This window comes from Pseudopipra pipra, chromosome 10 (genome assembly GCF_036250125.1).
Source record: "Pseudopipra pipra isolate bDixPip1 chromosome 10, bDixPip1.hap1, whole genome shotgun sequence".
Lineage (NCBI taxonomy): Eukaryota > Metazoa > Chordata > Aves > Passeriformes > Pipridae > Pseudopipra > Pseudopipra pipra.
Genome location: NC_087558.1, coordinates 19,385,124 through 19,411,562, shown reverse-complemented (window position 1 = coordinate 19,411,562; position 26,439 = coordinate 19,385,124). Strand labels below are relative to the sequence as shown.

At 38.8% G+C, this 26,439-nt stretch overlaps 1 protein-coding gene across 5 annotated transcripts in view; it reads right to left on the bottom strand.

The window, feature by feature from the left end:
• The window catches only part of SPSB4 (splA/ryanodine receptor domain and SOCS box containing 4), a 159,240-nt gene that overhangs the window by 84,065 nt on the left and 48,736 nt on the right, over positions 1 to 26,439 (bottom strand). For 4 of the 5 annotated variants that reach the window (XM_064666565.1, XM_064666561.1, XM_064666560.1 and 1 more), the window contains one exon: positions 6,225 to 6,369. The exons of the other annotated variant lie outside the window; for it this stretch is intronic. The gene's annotated coding sequence lies outside the window, so the exon portion shown is untranslated. The remainder of the gene's footprint in view (positions 1 to 6,224; positions 6,370 to 26,439) is intronic. 5 annotated transcript variants of the gene reach the window in all.

Sequence of the window (26,439 nt, the reverse complement as noted above, 5' to 3'; positions counted from 1 at the left end):
TACACTTTTCGATGCCAAAACCAACCCCACACTTCTAGATGAGCTTCAAGTCTTCTACAAGGCTACAGGCAAGGCAAGTCCTGTCAAACCAGTGCAGGTTACAGAACAGTCAAAAAGCGAACACTTCCATCACTGCTCATTAATATCAGTAAATAACAACCTAAAAATCAGGGTTTTCTAACCCTAATAAGCTCTGGCCCTAAACCAACCTCCCCCTCTCCCTCCGGGAACACCAGCCTGCGTTCATACAGATGTTGTGTTTTCCCTCTCACACGTACAGCACTTGGGTCCATGCTCAAGGCAAGAAATGTCAGATGCCGCTACTCGTCACATTACAAAATTCCTACCCCAAAAACTAGATTATCCACTCTTAGAGACCTTAGACCAGTCCATAAAGGTGACATAAAATGACTGTCTCTTCCAGGACAAGACAATAAAAACTTACAGAGGTGAAGAACTTATATTAGTAAGTAGTTTTCCTCAAATTCTGTTCTACCTATGATTTATGCTTCTGGGCATGGAGAGGGCAAAGTTTTCCTCCCCTGCTCTTTCACGGTGATACCTATTTCTACATTATTTTTATTTCTTTTACTAAAGTCTGCAGATAGACTTTTAGCAAAGAACTGAGCCAGACAAGAGAAATACCCGTGCTTAGACCATAAAAAAGTAGAGAGGAAATTCTGCAAATTCTTTGAGAGTCTTCAGTCAAGAAATCCTCAGTACGAGCTGCAGTAAAACCGGCTGTGTGTTTCACACATGCCATGTAGGCACAAAGTGTCAGATAATGGCAGCACCCCTTCTGTGGAGACCTAGAGGTGCCTCCGGGGGTCAGACACTCCTGAACCCTTATAATATATTTTAGAAGAGAGCACTAAACTCCAGTTCCTCTCCAGGCCCTGCATACATTCCCACAGTGTTTGGGATGTACAGTAGATAGAAAACAAAGGATGAATGGGAGTTTTCTATATGCTCAACAGTTCTTTAGCCTAGAAAAGGCTTTCTGCTGCTTCCCATTCCCTCAGGCAGTCTTTGTCTGGTTTATATATACACATACATGGAAGTCTTGACATGAGTAGTCGTCTGTGCTCTTGCTAGCAGACAAGTTACTGAATTTAAATCCTCTTCTTGCATGTGAGCAGCAGCTAATATCTGTTCCATGGCACTCCCTGGGGAGAGGAGCCCTAGAATGAGCAGTGTCTGAACAGAGTCAGTGGGCCAAGTCTGTGCCTTGGAGGATGTTTTGCTTTCTTTTCCTCGGTTTTTAACAGCCTTATTTCTCTTACACACTTTCCCAAAACAGCAGAGTCTCCTAACACTTCTTTTGGCAGCAAGCAGTGTGTTTCCCAGCGTAAGATGGGATGTGGTCCTTCGTGCCTGTGCCAAGCTTGATGCAAAAAGCAAACTTGGAAAGTTTGTAATACTAATTCTACAAAAGAAGATTAAAGAAATCACATTGGAAGTCAACCTTTGTATCTTTTCAGCCAGCTTTAGACACATAGGTCTGAAAAGTGCACAAAGCGGAGATCAATCAGGGAGCACAGAGTTTTGGGAACACACTTCATGTGCAAATGTGAAAACACTTGAGGGTGTAGAAAGTGTCATTTTGATTAATGAGGGCTACAACATGCTATTTGTATATAGATGAGAACATAAAAGAATAGGAAACAATCACATTTTAAAATATTAACACAATTTTAAAACAGACTTTGAGCACGGTACAGATACAGCCAGTTCTTTTGAGCTGATCTCACACAAGACCTGGGGAGGAGAGGAAGAGGTGCATGTTTGTGTGACATTATGAACCTTTAAAGATAAACTCTGTAACACAAAACCAACAAAATGAACCATTTGGTAGTTTCTGGAACTGCACATCACAGGTGGCAGAACCCAGGCTGTATCATAAGCATTGTGCATTACTCAGATTCTCTGAAGTCTTCCACTGGTTTGAAATTACCTCACAAAATAAAAATCAGAGTCCGAAAGGAAATCTTAAGAATAATATACATTGTACTTGACTGGGAAACACCATGGTTAGGTGGTGAGGGGCAGGTGAGAAATCTTCTGCCTCTCTGATCACCTTGGAATTGCTGGGCAGACAGTTGAGAGTAAAAGCTGTTCACTGCTGTCCATGAAACAGTAAGTGCAGCTGAGAAAAAAAGATGAGGAAAAAGAAAGTTGATTTAGATCAACTAAATCTTTTTGTGCAAGTTCCAGGTAAAGGTAGAGGGGAGAGTTTAGCAAGGCCACAAAGAAAAGGTTATCAGCTGAATGGACAGTATGGACAAAGCCCACCTTCAAGTCCATAAGACAGCACAAATATACAACTGAGGTTTATCTATTGTAAAGAACTATGCTCCATTGTATCATATTTTCCATTTATCGTGCCTAAGGGACCCATATTATTTCTAACAGACCTCTTAGGTACAGCAATACTAAAGTCATCATGCCTACGGGGGAGCCAACATTGAGAATTATGATGAAAATCTTTGTTTTAGATATTTGGATATTTTACATAGTTTGGATATTTTAAATATCCACAGGAGAATATGTGACCTTAGCTATAGTTGTCCAAAGTCCACAAAATTCCCACTCAAGATGTTTAAACCTTAAGAGTATTCCAGTCCTAAATCTCTGCTTCCATGAATGCTGGACATTTGTATGAAAGTATCCAGAGAAACACAGAAGCACATGCCTTTCAAAACTTTTCATTCTGACCTGGCCATACACCAGAAGCCATGAATTTGGACTTTACCACTCCTTGGAGCCTTCCAAAACCATTAACCAGGAACCTAGAGTACGTGCATCTCCTAATGAACTGACAGCTTGCTACTGAGACTGAGATGTGCTTCCATAGGCCGTTGGGCAGAGGTTAGAATTTACCTTCTTGGAGTTCATCCCCCTAAAACCACAATGACAAAACCCCACAGAGGTTAGGAAGTCAGCACTTGCATAAATGTTTCATTAGTTCAAAGATTCTAAACAGAGGATAAAGATCCTGCATACCCCATTTGAGAAATAAGGATGACATTCAGAAATACTTAAGAATGCAAAAGCAGCCTATTTTAAAATGTCAAAAGTCCACCTATCCAAAACCAGAGCTATTCACAGCCTCAGATGTATTTCCGAAGCTTAGTATGTGCTTCATGTCCTATAACACAGTCAAGTCTCTTCCCCAAACACATCAGATAAGGGGGAAAAAAATCAGACTACACAAACACAATGGTCTCAGGTAAGAAGAAAGCAGCTCAAGTTCCCTTTCCTTTTCCTCAGTGTTATCTTCGTCAGAGCTCATGGTCTCAAGGACTATCTAAAGTAGCTGATTGCTCTGTGGAGCTGGTATTCAAGTCATTCCCTCATGTAAAATTTAGTGGGACATAGACAACTGTAAGTTTCCACCAACAGAGAAACAAGACAGTCCAAGGTTTTTAGGGAAGAGCTTTTTCTTAAACACTGTAATGACTCTTTGGCCTGTGCCAGCAGCAAACAAGGAAGGGACATCTCAGAAGATGCAACATAATCAATCCACAAACAATGGCAAAAGTTATTACTGTACTAAAAACAATCCAAAACTCATTCCACTTACTTATTTAAGGTTCTGCACAACCTAAAGGACAAATTCCAGTGGTTAAATTGCAACACAGAAACCTCTGTCTGAGACTGATCTCTGAGGAGGCAGTTCCTGTTTGGGAAGCCCAGAGAGTCTGTACCTCTGCTGGCTGCTGCAGTCCAGGACATACAGGAGTTTTCTCAGAACTTGCTTCAAAACTACATTAGAGCCTTTTAGTCATTACAATGCCACAAACCCCATCAGAACCTGACTGGTGGCTGGTTGACATCATGAGAGTCTGTGGTCTCCACTTTGAACTCCAGTAATGATTGTAATCATCTTTAGCAGTGGCTTTAATTTTCAAGCAGTATTACTACCCTGCTCTGCCTGGAGTATGTTGCAACAATCATATGCAACTCTAGGAAGGTAAATTTCAAACACAATTTTTCCAGTTGAAAGAGATGGATATAGAGTCTGGGATGATGGCTGTCACAGGAACACCTCAAACCAAGTCAGTACACAAGACTGCTGATGCTGTCCATAATGTTTTGCAAAAGGACAGTGACACAATGAGTTTGGGGTGCAAGTGGATCCTCATTAGCTCACTTAAGTCTCTTTGATGCATCAATACCATCTCAGCTTGGTTTAGACTAAATCATGACTGACCCAACCCCCCAGATCATTTGGTCAGCTCAGCTGCAACGCATGTGAAGGAAATTCAGATTAGATGTTACTGCTGTTTCTGCTAATATTGGTACTTGTTCATTGGGACTGTGAGAGAATAGGTCTTTGTGGCCTCCCATGGGAAAAGGTTTGACTCTATAGTTAGCAAGAGGTGACTGCATTCTCCTATCTTTTCCTTTTAATGCGAATACATCCCAAAATAATTACTTGTGGAAAGCCAAGAGGTTCATACTTCGGACCAAAGGCAATTTGAGTGTGTAAAACCACAGCACATTAGCTGTTCTTTCAAATCCTGTCATGAGCTAACACGAGTGGGTCTGTCGCCCAGACTTCTCCACTATGTATTTCTGGAAATGTAAGTAATAATAATATATTTCTCATACATAGCACCCAGAAATGTTTTAACTGAAAAAGACTGCTTTTGTTTCAAAACTGCTTTCCTAAAATGCTTGGTGGGTAACTTACATAAGATTCCAAAATGTAACTATCAAACAAAGGAAGAGGTAGGTCCAAAAAAGATCGCTCTCTTTGAAAAGCCAGAATTTATCCTGCATTCTGCTTTACTTCTGGAAGAGAAGTTCTGCATTTTCCAAAAGTTTTGGAAGCTGTATCAAAGACAGATTTATTCACATCCTCCCAATAAAAATACATTACTGCTGTTACTCAGCACATTCCAAACATTCACCTTTGTTTTATCCTTTATTTTGTAGGTTTTCATATATATATCTGTCTATATGTATAAAATATTAAGGGAATGTTAGATACACCTAAGAGTTTTACTACTTCATAATCTTACCTCCTATGTTAAAAAGCCTGGTGAAAATTACTACTTCTAAAAAGGTTAAAAAACTGTTTAGATGTTAGAAAAACATGTATTAACAACACGCTTCAGAGAGCTAAAAACATTTTACATTGACTCATTTTTTCATCATGTTAAAACCCAACCAAACAAAAAACCCCACAACTTTGTTTTCCAACCCTGTAATACTTACTCAAAGATAACATTTAAGTCTGACTAATATCTTCAGGAAACTCCATCTGAAACTCTCAGGATTAATCACATTTTTCTGTTCCCTGATTTGAAGGGCAGAGGAGAGGGAAGAGAGCCTCAAAGGTTTTCAGTTATTGCCATTGGAAATTTCTGGGAATATTCTAGCAACTGCAAAGTCTTCTTGAAAGCATTTTGTTTCAGTAAAATTAAACTGCTAAGAATTCTAGGTATCAAATATGGCCCATGTGAATTCAGAACATACAAAACCAAGTCTGTATTAGTTGCTTAGCCGCAATAATCTAGAAAATAGGATTTAAGAAATATTCTACTAATTCTATGATATGTCAACTTCTGCAGTGCTTGTTTCCTCAGCAAACCCAATAAGTAGTTGTAATTTATTCAGCTTTACCCCACACCCCCCTTCAAGATTTACAACAATTCATATCTCCAGCAATTTTCCCCAGGAGATCTTTTGTTTCCTCAACTTGAAAACATCCATTCACATCAAAAGCAAAGTCAGTACAGTTTATTATCCATTAGACAATTTGAATATGATTCTTCTGCTAAAGGCTGTGACTGCAGGCAGCCATCTGGGGTCTGAGCACACAAAAGGCTGTTCGGAAGGGTGTGCGCTCAAAAGCACCACGGGGACAGGGAAGTGTGTGCCTCACAAAGACACCCGATTGTCTTTGGTTTGCTGAGGGCTTTTTTTTTTTTTTTTGAGGGTGCCATAAGCATCTATTCAGAGAATTAAGCATGAGGGAGGCAGCGCTCAGATGGCAGACGTCAGCTCCAGCAAGGACAGATGGTGAACAAAGGTGAAAAGCACACAAAGCGCGTGGGCCAGGAGAGCAATTCCACTCCTCCCTCAAAACCTCTTACAGCCCTTGTGACATCCTATGCTGTGAAGTGAAAGTGTGGCCCTACAGGGCCACTTTCCAGCAACTTGCAGTATCTGCAGGCTCTCTGTTAATATCCTCTGTGAAGCATTGGCTGCCCTACCTGGGACGATGCACAGGGCTCACAGGAGAGATACCATCTCTGTGGAGGAAAACAACATGGACTGCAGCCCAGATACTGGTCTGGCTTATTGTTTGTCAAGGGGAATGAATCCCACTGACTCTCTTTTAGAAGAGAAGCTCAAGGTCTGAGAAAACAAAGAAAACAATCTCATTATTTAACTCACTCAAAATATACACCTGAAAACTATTATTCACTTATATTTCATTCTGTTACAATTGATTTAAAGATAGGGTTCATAAAGTAACAAGCAGCCCTCCAATAGAGCTTTTTCTTATGATGATTTATATGCAGTTTATGCAATGTCAGATATACTACAGCATACATTCCACTGCTAACTAGACTCTGAAAGACTAAGGGTACTTGTAGCCCAAATTGTACTTCTCTAAAATTTAAAAAAAAAATAAAATAAAAATGTTTTACATCATATTTATACAACAAGGATATAGTGACTCAACAGGCAACAAAGCCCAGATATTTAAATTAAGAGCAGAAGTGCCAGCAGGAAAACTGAAAAATCGAAGAGATCATAGGTCAATTCAAACAAGCATAATCAGTCTTCTGATATGGCACAATTCTTGCTGAAATTGTAAAATACCTAAACTACTGCAGTTGCTGCTGTCTATGAGAGAAGAGTAAGTACTTTTTCCTTTTGTAATATTCTCTCTTTTAAAAACATATAATGAAATAAAAAAATGCAGAGGCACTTGCATAAGTGGGTGCACAAAACAACCTCCTAATTTAAAAAAAAATACTGTGGGCTGTCTTTCTTCCTATTCTGAGAAAGAGAGGAATATTTAAAAGTCTTGAAAGACTTTTCTTGTTTTGTGGAACGTTGCCCAGGCATAGACATGTTCAGCATCTTTGGGAAGGTTGTCACTTTAGACTCTGAAAATTGATCCATGAACAAATAGTAGCTCTTTGTGGATTAGCCCATCTGTCTGCCAGATGGGGGGAAAGGTGGTATTGTACTAACAGCTGCTCCAACAAGTTGTGCTGGTTTTGGCTGGGATAGAGTTAATTTTCTTCGTAGTAGCTGATATGGGGCTATGATTTGGATTTGTGCTGGAAAGAGTGTTGAGAATGCAGAGATGTTTTTGTTACTGCTGAGCAGTAATTACACAGAGTCAGGACTTGTGCTCCCACCAGCGAGTGGGCTGGGGGTGCACAAAGATTGGGAGGGAACACAGCCAGGACAGTGACCCCAAAAAAGCTGGAGGGAAGAAGGAAGGGGGGAACATTCAGAGTGATGGTGTTGTTGTCCCAAGGAGCCCTGCTGTCCTGGGGATGACTGAACACCTCCCTGCCCGTGGGAAGTGGTGAATGAATTCCTTGTTGTGCTTTGCTTGCATGTATGGCTTTTGCTTTTCCTGTTAAACTGTATTTATCTCAGCCCACGAATTTTGTCACTTTTCTGATTTACCTCCTTCTGACTGGGGGGAGTGAGCAAGAGACTGAGTGGGGCTCATTCCCAAGCTGGGGTTAAGCCATGGCACAAGGACAGCAGGTCATGGAAGAACAAGGATGAGGAGTAAAGTGAGGAGAGCTGTTATTCAGGAAGCATGTAAATTTTGAATGAGATCAAGATGAGCAAATTTAGAAATGTGTCACTACCATATCAGCACAGAGAAGACATAAGGGAACTTTAAAGATGTGAAAAAGAAATGAAACAAAACTATACTAATTTATTTAGGGAAAGAAGGAAAAACTATTCAGGACTAATATAGAGTCACCTTTGTTATGTGCAATTTTAGTGTAAAGGCCCCCAAACTTTGAGAACCAGGATTTCTTTTGTATCTCTATCACAGCAGAGCTCCAAACCTCAAAAATGAAAATTAAGTGCGTGTGCAGTCAGAGATCTGCTTTGTTTTTTCACCTTTGGAGTTACACGTTAAGTCATCAATCAAATGGTCCTGTTCATATGGATGTAGCTAAGAGCCAGGCAGAATTTTCATTATATCAACCTACTTTTCTTAGGAGTTAATGCTACTATCTGTTTTGTTTCTAAGGTGAGTCTGCTTCCCAAATTTTAGTCTTCATTTAGCTTGAGACAAACTCTGATATGCTATTAAAACATCCTACAAGCCAGTTAACAGCTTGAGTTTCCTTGAATTCATGGAGAGGAGAGGACATTTAATGGAAACTGTGGAGAGCGAGAGTGGAAAAATTAACGTTTTTCTGTAGTGGAATTCAAATAAGGACTTTGTAAACTCTAATTTCCTTCCTCCCTCCAGTTACTTGGATCAACACATAGCCTGCAACACAGCATTCCTGCTTACAAGCTATTCAGTTCTAATGAATTTCTTCCTCGATGCCATGATCCAAAGATTTTAACAGCAGAACTGCTTGTTGGTAAGGAGTGCTGTCACATACCTCACTTGGTGACACCAGGAAGAGCCAGTACACGAAACTGGATAGACCAAGAGCTCTTTTCCTTTGAAAGATCAACGAGTTTCTATCTAAAATAGTAGTTGCATGGTATTAAGATTTCACAGTGCTGAACTGCATGCATTTCAACTGTTTCCACTTCTCTAGAAAATGCTGCTTTTCTTCTATGAGGGAAGAAAGCCAAGCAAAGCTTGAGGACACAGTCACAGGAGGTGATGGTGGAGGGCGTGGAGGGAGATTTCACTGTTAGTTTTAGAACTCCAGCATTCCCTGTTAAAACCTGACACTATAGAGGTAGAGTACTCAATCCTTCCCTCCAGAAATCATTTAGGAACACAAACCTCTCTTCCCTAAAATGTTTTGCCATGGGATGCTGAAGGCAACCGTGACTGTAGAGTGTCAGCACCATCTGGGGCATCACCCACAGGACTTTGCCAGTGGAGCAGGGAGGAGAACAGGCCACTCTGGAAGCTCTGTAATTGCATGGTAGGTGAATTGTAAGTCAGCAGCTCTATCATTAAGCTGTAATAATATTACTGCCGTGAAGAAAGCTCAGCTCAGAGATTGAGTTAAATTGTATGTTGTCAAACTGTGTTCACATTGGAAAATAAATGAACTCTAGTTCAAATGAAACTTCCCTTAATCATACCTCAACATTACCACATGGTTAATTAGAGGCTTTTTTTAATTAAAAAAAAAGTTATTTAATAGACAAGATAGCAGGCTTTCAGAAGTTATATATATGCACCTAGTTATTTATTATATAGCTGATCTCCCATCCATATAAATTGCTGCTGCAGTTGCCACACACTTCAAAAAGCTTTTAACTGAAGCTCTTTAGATCAACACAAAGAACTCAACTTTGACAAGATCCTTTACAATTTTCTTAGGTTTAAAAAAAATAAAAAGTCACACATACAGGATGCCTAAAGCTTTTTTTTAAAAAAAAAAAAAAATACGTCACGCTCTCAAAAATGCATTCAAAAGTCTAAAAGATGAAAGGAGGAGGATGCTACAGAAAAACTAAAACCAACAAAAAGCACGTTCAGTAAAGAGGCACTCGCCAAAGCACATTTATTTAGAGTGAACTCTGTGAGCAGGACTGTGTATTGTTCAGCTGGAGAGCTTGGAACTGTCTCTCACGTCAGCAAACTCCCGAGGCAGTGACTCATGTCTTCCCAAGAGTGTGTGTCTGGCTTTGGGTTTTTGCAGGGGGCGTTGTATTTTCTTTGCTTTGGGCTTTTAAGAAGCAGGTGTTGGTTTTATTATTTAAATAATTGCTTGTTTGCTTTTGAAACATTTGAAACCTTGCTATTGAGACATGGGTACATGTGAATGTGTTTCTGGACTGCTAGATAGTTACACTCAAATGTGAATGGAATAAGGAACTCTTAAACGTTCTCTTTTTTTGTTTGTTTGTTTGTTTGTTTTTCTGAAAGTGGATCCAGAGAGTTGAAAAAATTAAATACAATTCAACCGGCATTTCTAAGTGTAGTGCAACTATATATATTTACAGATTTTCACTGCAGAAAAGGGTTTGTTTACTAAACAAAAAAAGTGTTGGTGTTTCTCCTGAAAACAAAACAAACAAAACCACAAAGTAAACAAAAAACTCCCACAAAAACATAAACATCCTAAGAACTAAAAACAACACCCTCAGAAATTCCAAGGAAAAGCCCAATTCAGATCTACAGATTTTTACCAAAAAAAATACAGAAAAATTTTTGATTCCTCAGTGCAAGATAGTATCTTTATGAATTTTTAAAATTAATGTTAAACATATCTATCTATTAAAAGTTAACTAAATTAAAGATCTGATTAATTATGTAACACTGAGACCATGAGGCATGTAGCTTGAAAAGTTGATGGGAAAAAAAATAAAAAACATTAATTGTAGGACCCTTTATAACCAATTTGAGCAACAAGAAATGGAAAAGTAGCCAAAACATAAATAAAAAACATAAATAAAAACCATCCCTTAGCCAAATAAGGTATCAGCTTTTTTTCACTACAACGTAGCAAAATGCAGGCTCTAGAAAATCACGTTATGGAAGGAGATAGATTGATTGATAACATTAATTCATGCTGCTGACAACTGAACTTGTAAATTGATGTAGTGTTGCTTTGAGAATATGGAAATTAGAAAAGAAAAAAAGAAAATCAATATTTGGTACAGGTACCTGAAATATGTTAAGAAGCTGATTACAATTCAAATTTATTTTTAGGGCCCCTTCAGTTGTTTCTAATTAAATGGTGGACTTTTTAAACCAAGTAGAACTGCAGATATCTCCATTTAGTACTATCTTGCCATAATGGAATAGCTCAGGAAAGATGCTGGAAAAAAACAAGCTGATGTGGAAATCTATTATTGTTCTTTTCTTAAAAAACATGGGGATTAATACCTGTTAATTGCATTAGCAAATCAGCACTAAAACAATGACAGGATTAACTAATCTTCAAGACAGTGTACCAAAGTTTTCATTGATGTAAAACTCCAGTGGAATTGCAGTTGGGAAATACTGAGGAGCAGCAGATGCACACTGGTGCGTCTCAGGCTGGGATCTCCCTGTCTGCCCACTCCCTGTGCCAGCAGCACTGCAGTGCTGGCTCCAGCCAGGAACCTCCCCAAGGTCAGCAAGGGACGAGGCAGAGGCAGAAACCTGCAGAAAGTCTAAGGAACATGTGCACTCTCCCACCCCACAATCTGTGAATCTAAGGAAAAGCAATTTAGCTGAGGCTGAATGTTGCTCCTCAACACTTTTAAGGACAAACCCCTTTTTAAGGACTAGTTCCAAGGGCAACAGACAACAAAGGCATTTCCAGAAGCGTGTTCTCATTACTGCTGTGCTTCAAGCAAGCCAGGAAAGTCACTGCTGACCTTGAGCCAACAGAAGAGAGTAGTCCTGTGAAGTCTTGTAAGGGAAAAATACTCCTTAACAAAACAACCTGGAGGAAGCTCTCCACGTTTCCTTTGCAGTCTGTCCCTCCAGGCCTCTTCTGCAAAAGTAAAGTTCTCTCTAAATAAGGAAATTGTCCTGAAATTGGTTAAATGCACAATTAGATTCTCTCTTAGAAGATGGTAATTCTCAATGTATGAGTTACCTACACCTCTTTGAGCACCTCACCAGGTAGATTTTCTTATAGCAGAGCAAAAAGGATCAATTTAGTAAAACTATTCAGTGTTCTAGTGAACCTAATCCAAAATAAATAGTGTTAGTAAAATGGAGGAAAACCTTAGATTAGGACCTGTTATTTTAAGTTTTATTTCTTATTTTTAGAAAATTAGATTAACATGCATTTTCACACATCTATCACAGAACCATATTACCAGATTAAATGTTCTACTGATACCCAACTCAAGCTTTCTGTGTCAAATTTTTATGTTTTGGTGAAAGTTTACAAAACTACTACAAAGTGTCAGGATGGGTATTTTTAAAACTATTTCCTTAGTTACTCTCAGGCTGTTTTGTAAGTAGACTCACTTTGAAACGAGTGGCAGATTTGCCATGAATATGAGGACCATTTGTTTGCACAAGTATTGTTTCATTATGTAATGAAAATCCTGCTGTGCAGAAAACAGAAGCTAATCACAACTCACTACACGTGGGGACACCGACAGCCACTGAATAGACAAAATCTACATTAAAACACATCATGGAGATTACAATCTTGTATGGAGCAACCTTTCCACACCAGACTGTTGTGATTCAGAGGTGTTAACAAGTATGTTTATAAAATGAGATCATCAAAAGCTCTGAAAGTCTGAGGAAGCAGAGGTGTGGTTGAGAGTCCAGAGCCCACAATATTTGAGTGTGTTCAAAACCAGGACAGTCAATTTTCCTGTCCTTTCACTGAGCACTCACCCATGGAAGGCAGAGCGTAGAGTGCTTCCTATATGGATATGGGTATACTCCTCTGGAGAGCAATTAGAGTTATAATTATTGTTACTTTATCAATCACCTGCTGGGGGTACCTATGTCTAACTTTGAGCTCTATAGGAATCCTCTGAGCCTCAGCTGGCAACCTAAAGGTTGAAGCTCTGAACGAAAGCATGTATACACTGTAATTTAACCCTCAGCCCGTGGAACACTCATTTCCCCAGCTAAATCAGAAAACATCCAAAAATGCACCACCAGCTTTGCAGAAATTAAGGAACACAAAATCCATAACCCAGAGAGCCTTTTGCTTTAGTAATCCTTAATGCTTTTCACAGAGACTGCTTAAACTCGAGCGCTCAAAAATAGAACTATTTCCTGAGAAGCTAAAAAGACTGAAGTCACTGCATGAAAGCTTTCAAGTACTTACGTAGCCCCCCAAAATATGGTAAAATCATCCAGCTACTGTATTACATGACATTGCATAACTGAGGAAAACATGCCAGATGGCTGTAATCCACCCTTAACAATTTGGGAAGTTCTTGTCCGAACTGCTGCCAGCTCTAGATTACTTACACATGACCAGGAATTTGGTTTGTTTCTGGTTAAAAGAAAACTGCATTTCTTATGTTCAAACTATCACTACAGCAGCCACAAAGGTGTCACCTTATATTCCTTAATTAATCATTAAGAAGAACAGAAAACTGTGAATTGAGAGGTCATTATGATAATGATGCACGAAATACCCTGAATTTCAAAAAAGAAAGCAAAAATAAAACAAGCTACGTAAGTATAGTGCTCTCTAGCTAATAATTTTGATTTTATCCTTGTAAAAATATTGAAATATAAAGATATAAACCAGGCAAGAGAGATATATTGGTCTCTAGCAGATAAATGGACAGGTATGGTAAATACTCCTGCTCATAAACATGCTTTTCCAGATTTTCTACATTTGCTTCACCTCAGGTGAACTACCAGAGCAGTGCAGAATAAATACCTTATTTACATCAAAGTAAATGACACATCTCTGTCCTGGTCCTTGTTACTTCACACAGGTTGTGATCTTTATCACCTCTTATCACTTCACCATTAATTCTTAAAACTGCAAATTAGACTGCAACACCCATTGTACTGTCAAGATAACAAATTGCAATGTCAGCCCTTGGCTTCCTGCTCCAGATCAGTGGAAGGACTTGCCATCTGCACAGGTCTTTAAATAATACAGTATATGGAGGTGTATTATTCTTTACCACAAGTTCAACATTAAAAAATTTTCAGTCTCAGTTTTGAAAAGTTCAGAACTGCATCTAGCTGCATGTCAGGGACTATTTCAATAGCAAAAAGTGTTTCGTTTATACGGTAATACATAATCTGAAAATTCAGTTTGAGGACTGATCTGAACATTTTGCTGATAAAACTGTTCTACAGATCAAAGAAATTTGATGAAATCCTCAAGAGCCAACAGCCATGACTGTCTGCACACACCCCAGTGTGCACCAGTTACTTCAGTGGCACGAGGCTGTGACAGAGGAAGAAGCAACAGGCTCATCTCTGGGAGCAATTCCAATGTGTCCTACTGCCCAACCCAAGTGTTCACCAGACACCCAGCCCTGTTTATCCAGGCACTGCACCACACGTTTCTCAGGAGCAAGACAGCAGGACTTTTCAGTTATGCTGGTAAAACACTGAATTCAAGCTGTATGTGATCAAAACATGAGGCTTTTACCCACACCTTCTTGTTAGACCAAATTCTACAGCTGAGAGAAATCAAAACTCCCCCATTACCATGAAAAAAAACCAAAACAACCAAAACCCCCAAAGTTTCTGCCTGGCACCAATGCCTTCTCTCTCCACCACCACCACTGATGCCTTCTGTGCCTGGAGAAAACCCAAAACTCACAGAAGGCAGGTTTTGAAAGATTTCTGTCTTCTCCCCACCCCTCACCCCACTTTGTTGTCTTTTGTTTTTTCTTTGAGTGACATTGCTGCCAAAAATATGACAAAAAGATTTTGCTTATTCACCATCAAGGTGGTGGTGGGGGGAGGAATCTATCCTATAGTTTAACAGACTTTCCGAAAATTATGCCCTGGAAGCTTTCAAATTCCTCTAAGATCTTTCAGAAAATCAGATTAATACAAAATACTGTGTAATTTTAGCATGTTAGCTCTACATAAGTCTGGAGATTTGGGTGTCTCTTTCATTACCATGGCGGTGGGACATCCTTTTAAATTCCTTTAACTCTATGTTCACCACCCTTAGAACAGCAGATTGCTAATGTTCATGATAACACTCCACTGCATAATCTACTGGAACTTATTCTCTATTATGGTCTCATTTGGGAGACAAAGTGGGAAGGGTTAAAAATTATGAAACAAGCTTAGGAATTTGCACCCAATATCTGCTTGATTTAACACAAATCTAGGTTCCTTTTTTTACTACACAAATAGTTTTCATATTTATTTCTTTTAGGAGGAACACTCAACTTAGAACAACGACATCTGTGTTGCTGTGCTTCTAAAACAAAGCTTGACTTATATAATATGATTAAAATTTCTAAGTGCTAAGAACTAGCCTTTGACTTTAGACTTTCTCATGCTTTTTTTTAAGATAGTCTGACACAAAGACTGGATTGTTATAACATTTTCTTTTGAAATCCTCTTATATGTAAAGCATCATGGAGATGATTTCAGAGGTGACAAGAAGTGAAACTGTAAAATAAAAAGAAAGGACTATAAGAAAAAAAAGGCAAAATATATAAAAAATTATTGGGTTTGGAGGTTTTAAGGGGTTTGATTTGATTTGAGTTTCTATCAACTAAGTGAAAATGGAAGTCAGTCTCCACAAGTCTACAGCTTTATCTCTAATCCACTTCAAGTGTGCTAATCACACAGATTTCAAGATTTAGACCAATTTAAGACAATGTACTGTTATTTGGGTGTAAACCCTTATGAAGCTTCATATGCATGGCCAAATCCTAAACACTCTGAGCACCAGCATGTACTAACAGGGACACAAACAGGACTATCACCTCAGAAAAACAGTAAAAACCCCGAACTTCTAAAGTGGCCTCAGAATATTCCCAACTGTAATTGCTCAGAAATGACACTGTTCTGCTAAAGTATTTGTAGTGCAACACTGAAGAAATTCAGAGTTATTGGGTTTGATTTGGGCTTTTCCCCTACCCCCCACTCCCCTCCTTTCTCTCTTTGCATGTGAAAGGCTTTCTCTGCTTGAGAAACTTCAATGGCTGAATTTAGATAGTTATGGTACAGGTCAAAATAAGACCATGTTCATAGCCAGCCCTTTTGACCAACAAGATCACAGAAACAATCATAAATTATTACTTTTAGGCTTTTATGTTCACTGGAAGAAAAGATTGAGAACAATCAACATAATTTAAAAATAGAAAATAGGTTTGCTATGTATTGCTCAGGATAGTCCTGTTCTACAGTGGTCTTTCTACTTTTATACTTTAGTATAATTCATCTGTACTGATCTTTTACCTCCTTCCTTCTGCACTCATTGTTAAAATGAGTATCAGTAAATTGGCATAATCAAAAATCCCCTGATACATTCCAAGAATAATACATAGCTGGAAAAAAAAACCCAAATCACTAAACTTTTAGCACACTGCTGTCCCTTCTCCTGCATTCCTTTTCACTTATCCCACTCCTACTCTCCCTGTGGCATTGTGAGACCAGTTTCTCACACTGTCTTTGCAGGAAGCATCTCAGATGTGTGAAGCTGCTAAGTCTTTGTCCCACACAATATGAAATACATCAGTGAAAAAGTACAGCAGTGCAAGTTTTGGGTCATATGCTCTACAGAGACTTGACCTTGGAAAAATATGCAATCAGCTGTGCCCAACACTCTCTATTCCTCTAATAACATACCAACCTCTTCCTACCAAAACCATCTTACACATTACAGCAGCCCAATATCGAGTATCTTACTGCTGTTCTTTTCAAGGATTTTCATCTGCAAAAATAATCTAAGAATGGGAAAATTCATTCTCCCATGAACTTAGCTCAGATCAGACTCATTTCTCCCCTTCCTCTTCTTCTGGGTGAGGTGGTTCAATACAAGCCCCACCCTGGCAGCCAGACAATAAAGCTGCAAATAACTTCTTCTGATCAAAGCCCCATCTGCTTGGCAGCAGCAATTCAACTGCACTTGTGGTTTTTGTATGGCTGCAGCTTCGGAATTGAATGATCTTTTCATTTAGATGGAAGTTTAAACAAAATATGGTAATTAGCATCAACCACTGCGGCTTTCATGGCTACTGTCTACAAAGACATCTCTAATAAAAGGACTTTGCTGCTTTCCCATCTAATTACACAACATTGTTGAACAATAAAATTTAAATCAAGCAGCTCTTTTTCTTTAAGTCAGTTAACAGATTTACTGTCTTACGCTACCTATCTGATGGTAGAGACTACGACTAAAATGAAGAATTCCACCTCAAAACCATCTCACTGAATTTTGTTTCATCTTTCCCTGAGGAATATGGCTGAAGTTGGTAACATTTAGCACTAATCATGCCAGTAAGAAAGCTACCTATCTACCTTTTTGAAAGGAAAGTAGGATTTAAGCCTTATACTCAGAGCAGGGTGAAAAATCTGGCTTTATCTAGCATTGCAGTTTTATGACATAATAAAAGACACCAGCATACAATGATGAATGTTTTTAATGAAACATCCACAATGCTGTAGTCAATAAAAAATTTTACAGGCACAATCCTCAGCGATATAAACAAGAGGAAAATCAATTTATTGTAACCACTACCAGTTTTTGTTTATATACTATAATTCCTCATTATAATAAAAATCAATAGTGGAAAAATTAATCTTAAAAAAAAAAAGAAAAACAGTATTTTTGGCAAATTATACTTTACAAGTAGCATATAGGGCTGGACTTAGCTGACCTGACAATGAAGCCAAGGTGGGCCTGACCAGCATTTGGCTTGAGAAACCCCTGGGGTGTAACAGCAGGTGCTGTAGAAAAAAGCCAGCGGCTCAGTGTCAAACACTTAGCAAACATTAGCCCACAAAACCTGACTGAATGGAAAGACTTAATCTGGCTCCATCATTGCTGATGAGCTGATAGGCAGGAATAAAAAATACTGTTTTAAAGCCTCTGGCTGGGACAGGGATTTGGACACCTAAATTCCCTTAGGCTGCTCTGACTACTCCAATCTGAAGATTTATCCTAAAGACTTTTCTTGCCACCTTCTATCTGCCAAGTGAAACAAAAAAGGCAGGTAGACGAAATGTATATGAGGGAGTCACATATTTTAGTAGCATGAGTTATAATTTGAGGGAACAGTTTTACTGTGTATATAACAAGTCTGACATGTTTGCAAAACTCGTTTTTAGAAATATAATTGGAAGAGAAAGCTCCAGGTGGGTAAACGGCGTCCTCCATTAGTTCCAAAAACAATGAGAGTAACACAAGGCACCGAAAGAGGAAAACTTTCTGTTTCAATAACATCATTCCCCAAACAGCTAAATCCCAAACAGATTGAGAACTGGAATACAGACAGCCAGCATTCCTCACTTACATCCTGCTACAGAGCTGAACAGTAAAACAGAGCAAGCTAAAATAGAAACTCTGCATTAAATCCAGCTAGACAGTCTCAGCTTTTAATAACCATTCCAAGGAAGTGCTCTCCCACCCCAACACCTTGGGCAGACCAACCTGGAAGCCCCTCATGTCCCACCATGCAGTACAGATACTCTCACAAAGCAATTATTTCCTGTTCTTCTCAGCCTGAGCTATATGTAGTCCCCCATCCTGGGAGCTGGAGGCTCCTACTCCAGGTTTGTTGCCAAGGAAGATGGTGTGTGGACTTGTCTCACTTGACACATAATAAGCAACTCATCTACCAATCCACCTCACCTAGCAATGAGACAGACACTTTCCTGCTTTCCACTGGAAAAAAATTGCTGACAGTTTTAGAGAGAAGTGGCAAAAAGAATGGAAAACAAAAGTGTTACTTCTCAGGAAACTGCTGGAGGGCCATTCAGCTGTGCCCTCTGCAGGGAGAGCTCACGGCAACCTGAAAACCCACACAGAAAAAAATAGGAATTCTCACCATAAATTACAGCCTTCTTCAGAATTCTTCTGCCTGTATCTTCTGGATAATATATTAAGATACCATTTAGAAACAGTCAATACAAGATACATGAATGATTAATAAGTTTTCATATTGTGTGATACTGATGGTTATCTCCACGTTAGGGGACAACATTTCACACAACATAAAGTACAACATCTGACACACATAAGGCTCTGAAACAGCAGAGACCTTCCAGTTCCCTTTTAAACATCTGCAAGAATTCTGTGATTTCCTTGTATGTATTTCCCTCATGTAACAGAAATTCTTGCCTGGCACTTTGTGTTTGACAGGGAGAAGCCAGAAGTTTGTGTCTGAGTATAGTTTCCAAAGGTATGTTATAAAGTTATCATTTTGTTTCATTTATGATCCAAATACATGTTTAAATTTAGGAAAAAAAAAAGTCATTAAAAAGCAATCTTCTAAGGTATATTTTTTAGCAGGAATGATGCCAAATATTGTGCCTTTAATTGCTGCAAGCAGAAAACTGCATTAACTTGAAAATTATGTGTCATGCACCCATTACCAAAAAACGACCTTCTGCCCAGAAGAAAATATTTGCCAGTTGCACAAGTAGTCCCATGCCAGGAGAAACCACAGGGGATTTCATTATGATACAGCAATTTTGTTTGGAATTTAACTTGAACCTTTCAGCAAAGAGTATTTGCTAAACTGAAAATATTATTGCTAAGCAAAACTGAAACATCCTCAAAAAAAAAAAGGAAAACCACCCACACTGCCATGGCTACAGCCACACAGGCTCAGAGCTCCAACACATGTAACAGCTTCCATATGCACAGGGAGACTGATGCATCCCTAAGGAAAGATTCCCAGGCTGGGACTGCTACCACTGATCCAGCTTCGGCACAACTGATTGAGCCTGTGCACTGCCTGCACATTCGAGCTGCTGCCTTAGGACACAGGAGCCATTGCTCTGACTGGACTGTTAAGTCTGGGAAATCACCTTTTCCTAGAAACCTCTAGTGTTCTCACAGACACACATTCAGTTTAATCAGATTTGCTAGTCAGGTTGCTGTGTAACCTCGTCTTTAGTTTTTCTTTATGTCGGAACCAAATGTCAAACACAGAAAATATTCAGCTTCTCAGCACTTAGTCAGCTGTTTCAGCAAGCCCTGACAATAACTCCACAGGTATCTTTGTAGAAAATGGCAGTGAGGTAGCATGGGAGGGGGTAGTCAGTCTTCATCATACTAAAAGCACTACAATTAGACACCTTCAGTTCCAGCAATGACAATGACGAATGATCTGTAGCTCTAATGGTAGAATTTTAAACTCAAAAAAGACATCAGATGTGGATTGAAAGGCAACATGTCAAAAAGAAGTATTTTCCTTCCACAAAAAAAACAAAATGCCTTTTTTTGTACTGTAAAAGGCACTAAAAAATAAATAGGAAAATGAAGGTGTGGAATGCAGGGGTTTTTATGGAAAGGGACCCATAAAAACCAAGATGCATATTGAACTTACATTAGCTGATCTGGGACTAAACAACGAGTCCTTAAGACCACAGGTAATCATTTTGCAGTATTCATCCTCTTGAAAAAGACTTCTGGAAGCAAGTGACCACACCAGCTACTTAGCAACATCTCAGTTATCAGGCCTTGGACTTTGCACCATCAGGAAAAAGAGGTTTTGATCCTTAGGAAAGGAGATTCTCATGAAATCAAGTTCCTGCTGACAACCAGTCAGGACAGATTCGTGCCCACAGCAGGCATGTGTATGTATTCAAGATTCTTTCAAACAGAGGGAGCTTTACTTTACAATTACTACTTTTGAAATGTGTTCCCCCCCTCAGATTAAGGCCACCTGATCTAAAGCCAATCTCCTACTCTCAGACCAAATATTAAAATCCAGTAACACCCTCCTACAACAGCCTGAGAGGTGCCTCAGTAGAGATTATGGGCAACAGCTCTCAAGGGAGGACAAATACACATGCTGTAGTAAAACTGCACAGAAGGTATTTGTCTAGGGTACTGTGTTCACATGAAATGTAGTTTCAATTATCCAAAGCCATTATTATGATTATTTTTTCCCAGTAAATGTCATTACTTGACAGAACTGTGTATTTCATTCCAGCACCTATAGGCAGTATATTGCTTTTAAAACCAAGCACGGGAACCCTTCAATAGAATATAAATTTGATGTTATAAAATGGTGACTATTCTTTTTTTCTACAACGAAAAGCAGAAACAGGCCTATTTTTCCCTCCCCTCCCCCTCAGTGCCACTCATTTCTCAGTGCACCTAATGATCAAGCTGTCTCTCAAAGGACTTGTTAAAACTCACCACTACTTTTTAATACACAGACTGCACCCACTGGCAGTGACTGGACCTATTTGGACATGGATGAGAGTTGCACACTTTTTGCATTTATATTGATTATGCCATCCCCGTCATCCATTTGCCTCTCATGTTATATTTCATCTTGGAAAGCCAGACCAGATGACCTGAAGAAATTCCTTGCAAAATAAATTATTCTATTATTCCATTAACTCTTGTGCTGCAGGTTCTCCAGGGAAAAAAGCACTTTGTATGGAGATCCAACCAAAAAAACTATGTTTTTTTAATGTTGCACCATAAAAATAATAATTCTGGGTATGGCTATGAATATTTAGAATTATTAGTGGAAATGTTATCAGTTTTCTCAGTATGTCTATACACGCAAAAAAAAGCTAGCTGTCCCTTTCTATGCAGAAAAGCACTCTGAGAGTCAGTTTGCCCTCATCTGTATTAACATATACATGGTTAAAGTTCACTAGGTCTCCTGTGCTGGTTCTAACAATTGCATTAAGATTGGCAAGCCAAAATGGATTAGCTCAGGTAGCAGGAATAGGCAGTTTTTCAATTTGACTAAGGGATAATAAATGTGTTTCTCGTAAAATGTCGTTAACACAACCTACAGGAAGATCCATTATCTATCCTAAAACACGAGTATCACATTTAAAGTCATGCCCAATGCCAGTGTCACATTATCATCTGCCACACTCATCTGAAAGTGCGGTACTGTGTGGTCTTCTCACTTGCAAGATGTCTGCTTAACATTTGGCAGAGAGATATTCCAGCAGTGAATTTAAAGGATTGCTACAGGTTTTCCACAACTGAAGTCTCTTGCCTCTGGCCTGATGCCTTTACAGCACAGCATAGGCACACAATAACCCTTCAGAAAAGCAGAGCCTGTCATGTCTTATTATTTAAATATTGAAAGGCAGATAAGTATTCCACTTAAAAGAGACAGGGCTTAATCTGTAAATACTTCAAAGGGATCTCTAATGACTTGACTTTAACTCATCTTTCCTCATTTTAACTGCTGCTTTGATGTCCTCCCTAATCTTCATCTAACCCTCCACTCAGGAACACATCATCACACAAGAGTTTTTGAGGCTATAACATGGACCACTGGCATATCAAATAAAAGTCACAAGTAAGCTACACCAGACAATCGAGTTTACTTGAGAAGTAAATGAGGCCTCTGTGTGCCACCCTCACTGCTGACAGATACTCCTCACACATGGGACAGATACCATATCAACATCAAACAGGAGAAAACAAAGACCTTTCCTGGTATTTGGCCACACCTGGCGACGGTGACAACCTGCAGGTGAGGGAAGCATTTGCAGCCACTGTTGACAAAGGTTTCACCTTCACTGCCATGACTTAGTCAGCTTGTCAAAGACAGGTTCGTGTTTCCTCTAGAGTCTATCCATGTTATTCTTCTGAGAGGTTTTAAATCAATAATATATGCAAATAATGGATGCTTCTAGCAGACTAAAGGTTTTGTTGTTGTTGGTGGTGGTGGTGGTGTTGTTTCTTTTCAATGCAAAGCAAGCCCTGAGCAAGCTAATATCATAATATCAAGACATATAAAAAGAGGATTACTTTTTCTCCAAAGGTATTTCTTATGACCTGATGATACTTTCTATGTGGAATGGAAAAATCAGTGACTGTTCCTCTCCAGAGAAGCTACTTGCAGTGTAAATACATTTAATAAATGTTATTTTTGGATTATGTATTAAATATGCACACTATAAAGAGCAGCACACATACACCAAGACTTTAACACTAATACTAATAGTTAATAGTATTTAACTAATGACCACTAAGACTCTATATAACAAGATAACATTCTAAAACATTACAATAATGTTTCATCTTAAGGAAATAGATTTCATATTTGTAAGCAAGTGTCAGAGATGAAGGATTTGGTGGCTGCTCCCCCCAAACAGGTGAGTCTAAAAGGCAGAGCAAAAGACTGGCTGAATAGCTGAGTTCTGCTTCACCTCTGATAGTGATGTTCCAGTGAATCACACACACTATCTAACACCTGTGCAAGTGATGACAATCCTGATTTCTCATAGGTCTAGAAAATGTAGGACTCTTTGCAGAAGCATTAACCAGCTTCTTTTTCTGCCACTTAGTCTTAGCAGCTTTTTCAGTCCTCAGAAACATAAACCTTCTCATAGTTTACCTGCAAACTCTGCTACCAGTTACATCCCAGATAAGAGCATGAAACCTGGAGTCACTGCCCAAGAGCAGATACCAAGCAAAGGGTATCTTACCACTGCTCAGTTCAAAGGGCAAACATGGGATTTAGCTCTGTGACAGCTCAGGCAGTAATACAAATAGCATGCCAGCTCTGCAGAGCAGAACCAGAGCACAATTAAAAGCAAGTTGCACAGCAGCCTACACACTGAAAACATGCTGTCTGTGAAATGCTCTGTATTGCCCAGTCTCTGAGCATGGGATGGAAAAGCCTGAAAATAGTTCCAAAGCAGCAAGACATCCAAGTCAGAGCAGGACTCATGAAATTCATTTTTTCATTATGTTTCGTGTATAACCAATAAGCCCCATGTCAAGTCCCACTGCAGACTAACACTGTTTATTTCCCACCATCTCCAGTGGGTGGATTGTAATGCCCCCACTAATCTGAGAGGTTTTATCTAACCGCTAAAGAGGGGTCACTTTTTTATTCCCCTGGAACTCACATGGCTTTTGACAGTGGTAGCAATAAGTTGGCAAAAACATTAAACAAAAACAAAGTAAGCCGTGTCTTAAATGCACCTCTTGCAAAGAAGGAAAAAAAAACAACACAGTATTTAAATCTTATTTTTTTTTATCTAACCAGCAAACAAAAGAAACTCCTCTGCTTCATGCAACCGGAATGCGATTTAAAAAGTAAAACACAAATTTCTGAAAGTGGTTAAAGTCCATTGATCACCTGCCCCATCTGCGGCAGAAAGAAATCTATTGATTATAAGCACAGCACAAAACATAGATTGCAATGCTTATTAAGGCTCCATCAAGATGTACAAACTCTCTCATTCACCCTCCAAATCCTCAAGTATGCAGCAGTAACTATGAAATAAGGAGCATTATGTTACAACACCTCTAGTACCAGCTGCCCCACTCTTTGCAGACGTGCTGGGGAAAATCTGTGCCACAGCAATGCGGGAGTTTCCTTTGCTATTTCTAAACAGAAAATTATTGGGAAAAAAAAAACTGTGCAACAAGATTTCTGCACTTTCACTTGTGTAATTTATTTCTGCAGTTTAAAAATAACCTGTGATTCCGGAGTAGTTCAGATTATAAGTGAACATAGGAAAATTTATTACATCATTTCCTTCCCTCTAACAAATTCTGTCTCTGATTTTGTACAGGCTACATAAACCTACGGTTCTTTCAAGAACTATATCTAGGTATATAAGGTCCCATAACCTTAACTGAAGTAAAATGTACCTCAATTCTGACAGTTTTGTGATGTTAAATCTCTTTCTACTCTCACTGCAATAAATTACTCTTCCTAAATTTTCATGTAAAAGCATCAAACTAAAGAAGACCCTATACATATGAAGTGCACTGTGGAACAGAACCCCAACCCATCATAAAACAAACAGCAAATTTTCACAGCAAGGGACTCAAATGATTTGCCAACCAGCAATGATTTGCTGAAATAATCTGTGAATGACAAACAGAACCCAAAATAAACAAAAAGTTGTCCACAGTCTTTTTGAGAACAATGGGGAAATAGAAAGATAAAAGAGCACAATTCATTCATTAATTGACAACTACTAATTTATTCACTGTGTTACAATGGCATTTTGGTCTGAAAAGCAAATACTGGTGTCTCCTACTACATAGATTTCAACTATAGTATTTCAAGCAGATGGCTGTAGGAGTTTGGATCATTTTCTTGTTTACTTCTTTCATTTGCTTGGGTTATTTTTTAAATTTGAACCAATTCCTGCCCAAGCACAAAATTACAACTAGATAAGAGATCTTCAGTTGTTGTATTTGCAAACTGTGCTAATAAGAGTGTATTTTTAGGGAATGTATTAATTGGCATAAGTCTCAAAATAAACATAAGAAATTGGGGAGTTTAAGTTATGTATACCCTATATTCTGCCATAGCTGGCATTTTTGTGAGTTGCAAGTTCCTGTAAAACCTAAGGCACATAAAAAATAGGGAAAAAACCCCAACCCTTTGGAATAAGTGAGGACCTTGAAGTGAAGAAGATGGTCTAACCTGACGGGATAGCCCTCCTAAATGAGACAAAGTTTTCAAAAAGGGCAGCAGGGTTGGGGACCTACAGCAACAGAGATGGCAGCAGCTCCCATTACTCCAGGGTTGGAGAAATATCCAGTGAGTCCAAGAGCACGTCCTGCTTCCCCCCCTCTTTGGAGGGGCTGCTCTAAGCTGGAGTCAGGAGGTGCTGCTGACACCGTGTCGATGGCATGGAAATGGCCTGAGAGACATGAGCTGTTTTGACAGGTCAAACATCTGCTCCAACAATATCTTCAAGAGTCCAGGGATCATGGAAAGGAAGAACATGCAGCTACAAGGCAATGACTCTTCTCACTTTTGACATATTAAGAAACCCACCTGAGGACTTTTCAGGGAACAGTGTCTCTAACTGCTCCCAGGTTAAGAAAAAGTTTGAATATTTGCTTACTTCTCTGCTTAATTTTTAAACACAAGAAAATTCATTTAAACACATTCAAATCAGAATGGTGGTGAAGCATGAGGTCCTGCCATGAAATCAGGAATCAGTAGTTATTGTGGATAAAAAGGGAAGAGGGGCCCAGGAGCAAATTGTATTCAACTGAGATTATATTTTTTTAATAGATTCTTTTGGGTCTTAATAATGAAAGAAGAGATCTTACTTTGTGGACTCTGAACCATGGCACAGGCAGACCTTGGATTGCAAACCTCAACTTAATTTCTACATGTTTGACTCCCTAAGAACATCTACAAACTTTGGGTGCAAAAAACACATTTAGTTATAACTTCAGACTCTTCTTGGAGATTTTTAATTTATCCATTTCACATATCAGTGAATGTAGCTGTGGTTATCAGAGTCCCCTTGTGAGAGTTCTGAAGGTGAAAAAGCCACAAAAGGAAGAAAAACAGTTCTGTCAGCATCAGGGTACAATCAATAGCATCCCAGATTAGACAATCAGTGCCACAGTATATCATTCCCAATTTTTTGAAGAAACATTTTAAATTGAATTCTTAAATAATTTAAGGATATCTACTTCATATATAAGAAAAAGAGCCATTAAGGAAGCACTTTACAAGAGACCTACAACTTTCATCACCTTCAGCTGAACCCAGTTGAACTGAGCCTAAACTTTCAACATTTGCATAAACAAATTAAGAAGTCCTTAGCATAAAAACAAAGATTTGCAAGATTCCTTTAAAAATATAATTCAATAAACAAATTATGTCACGTAACTATATATATCCACAATTTTTAAAATCACACAATAAAAATAGAGTAGTTTTTATACAATGGGATTCTGCTGC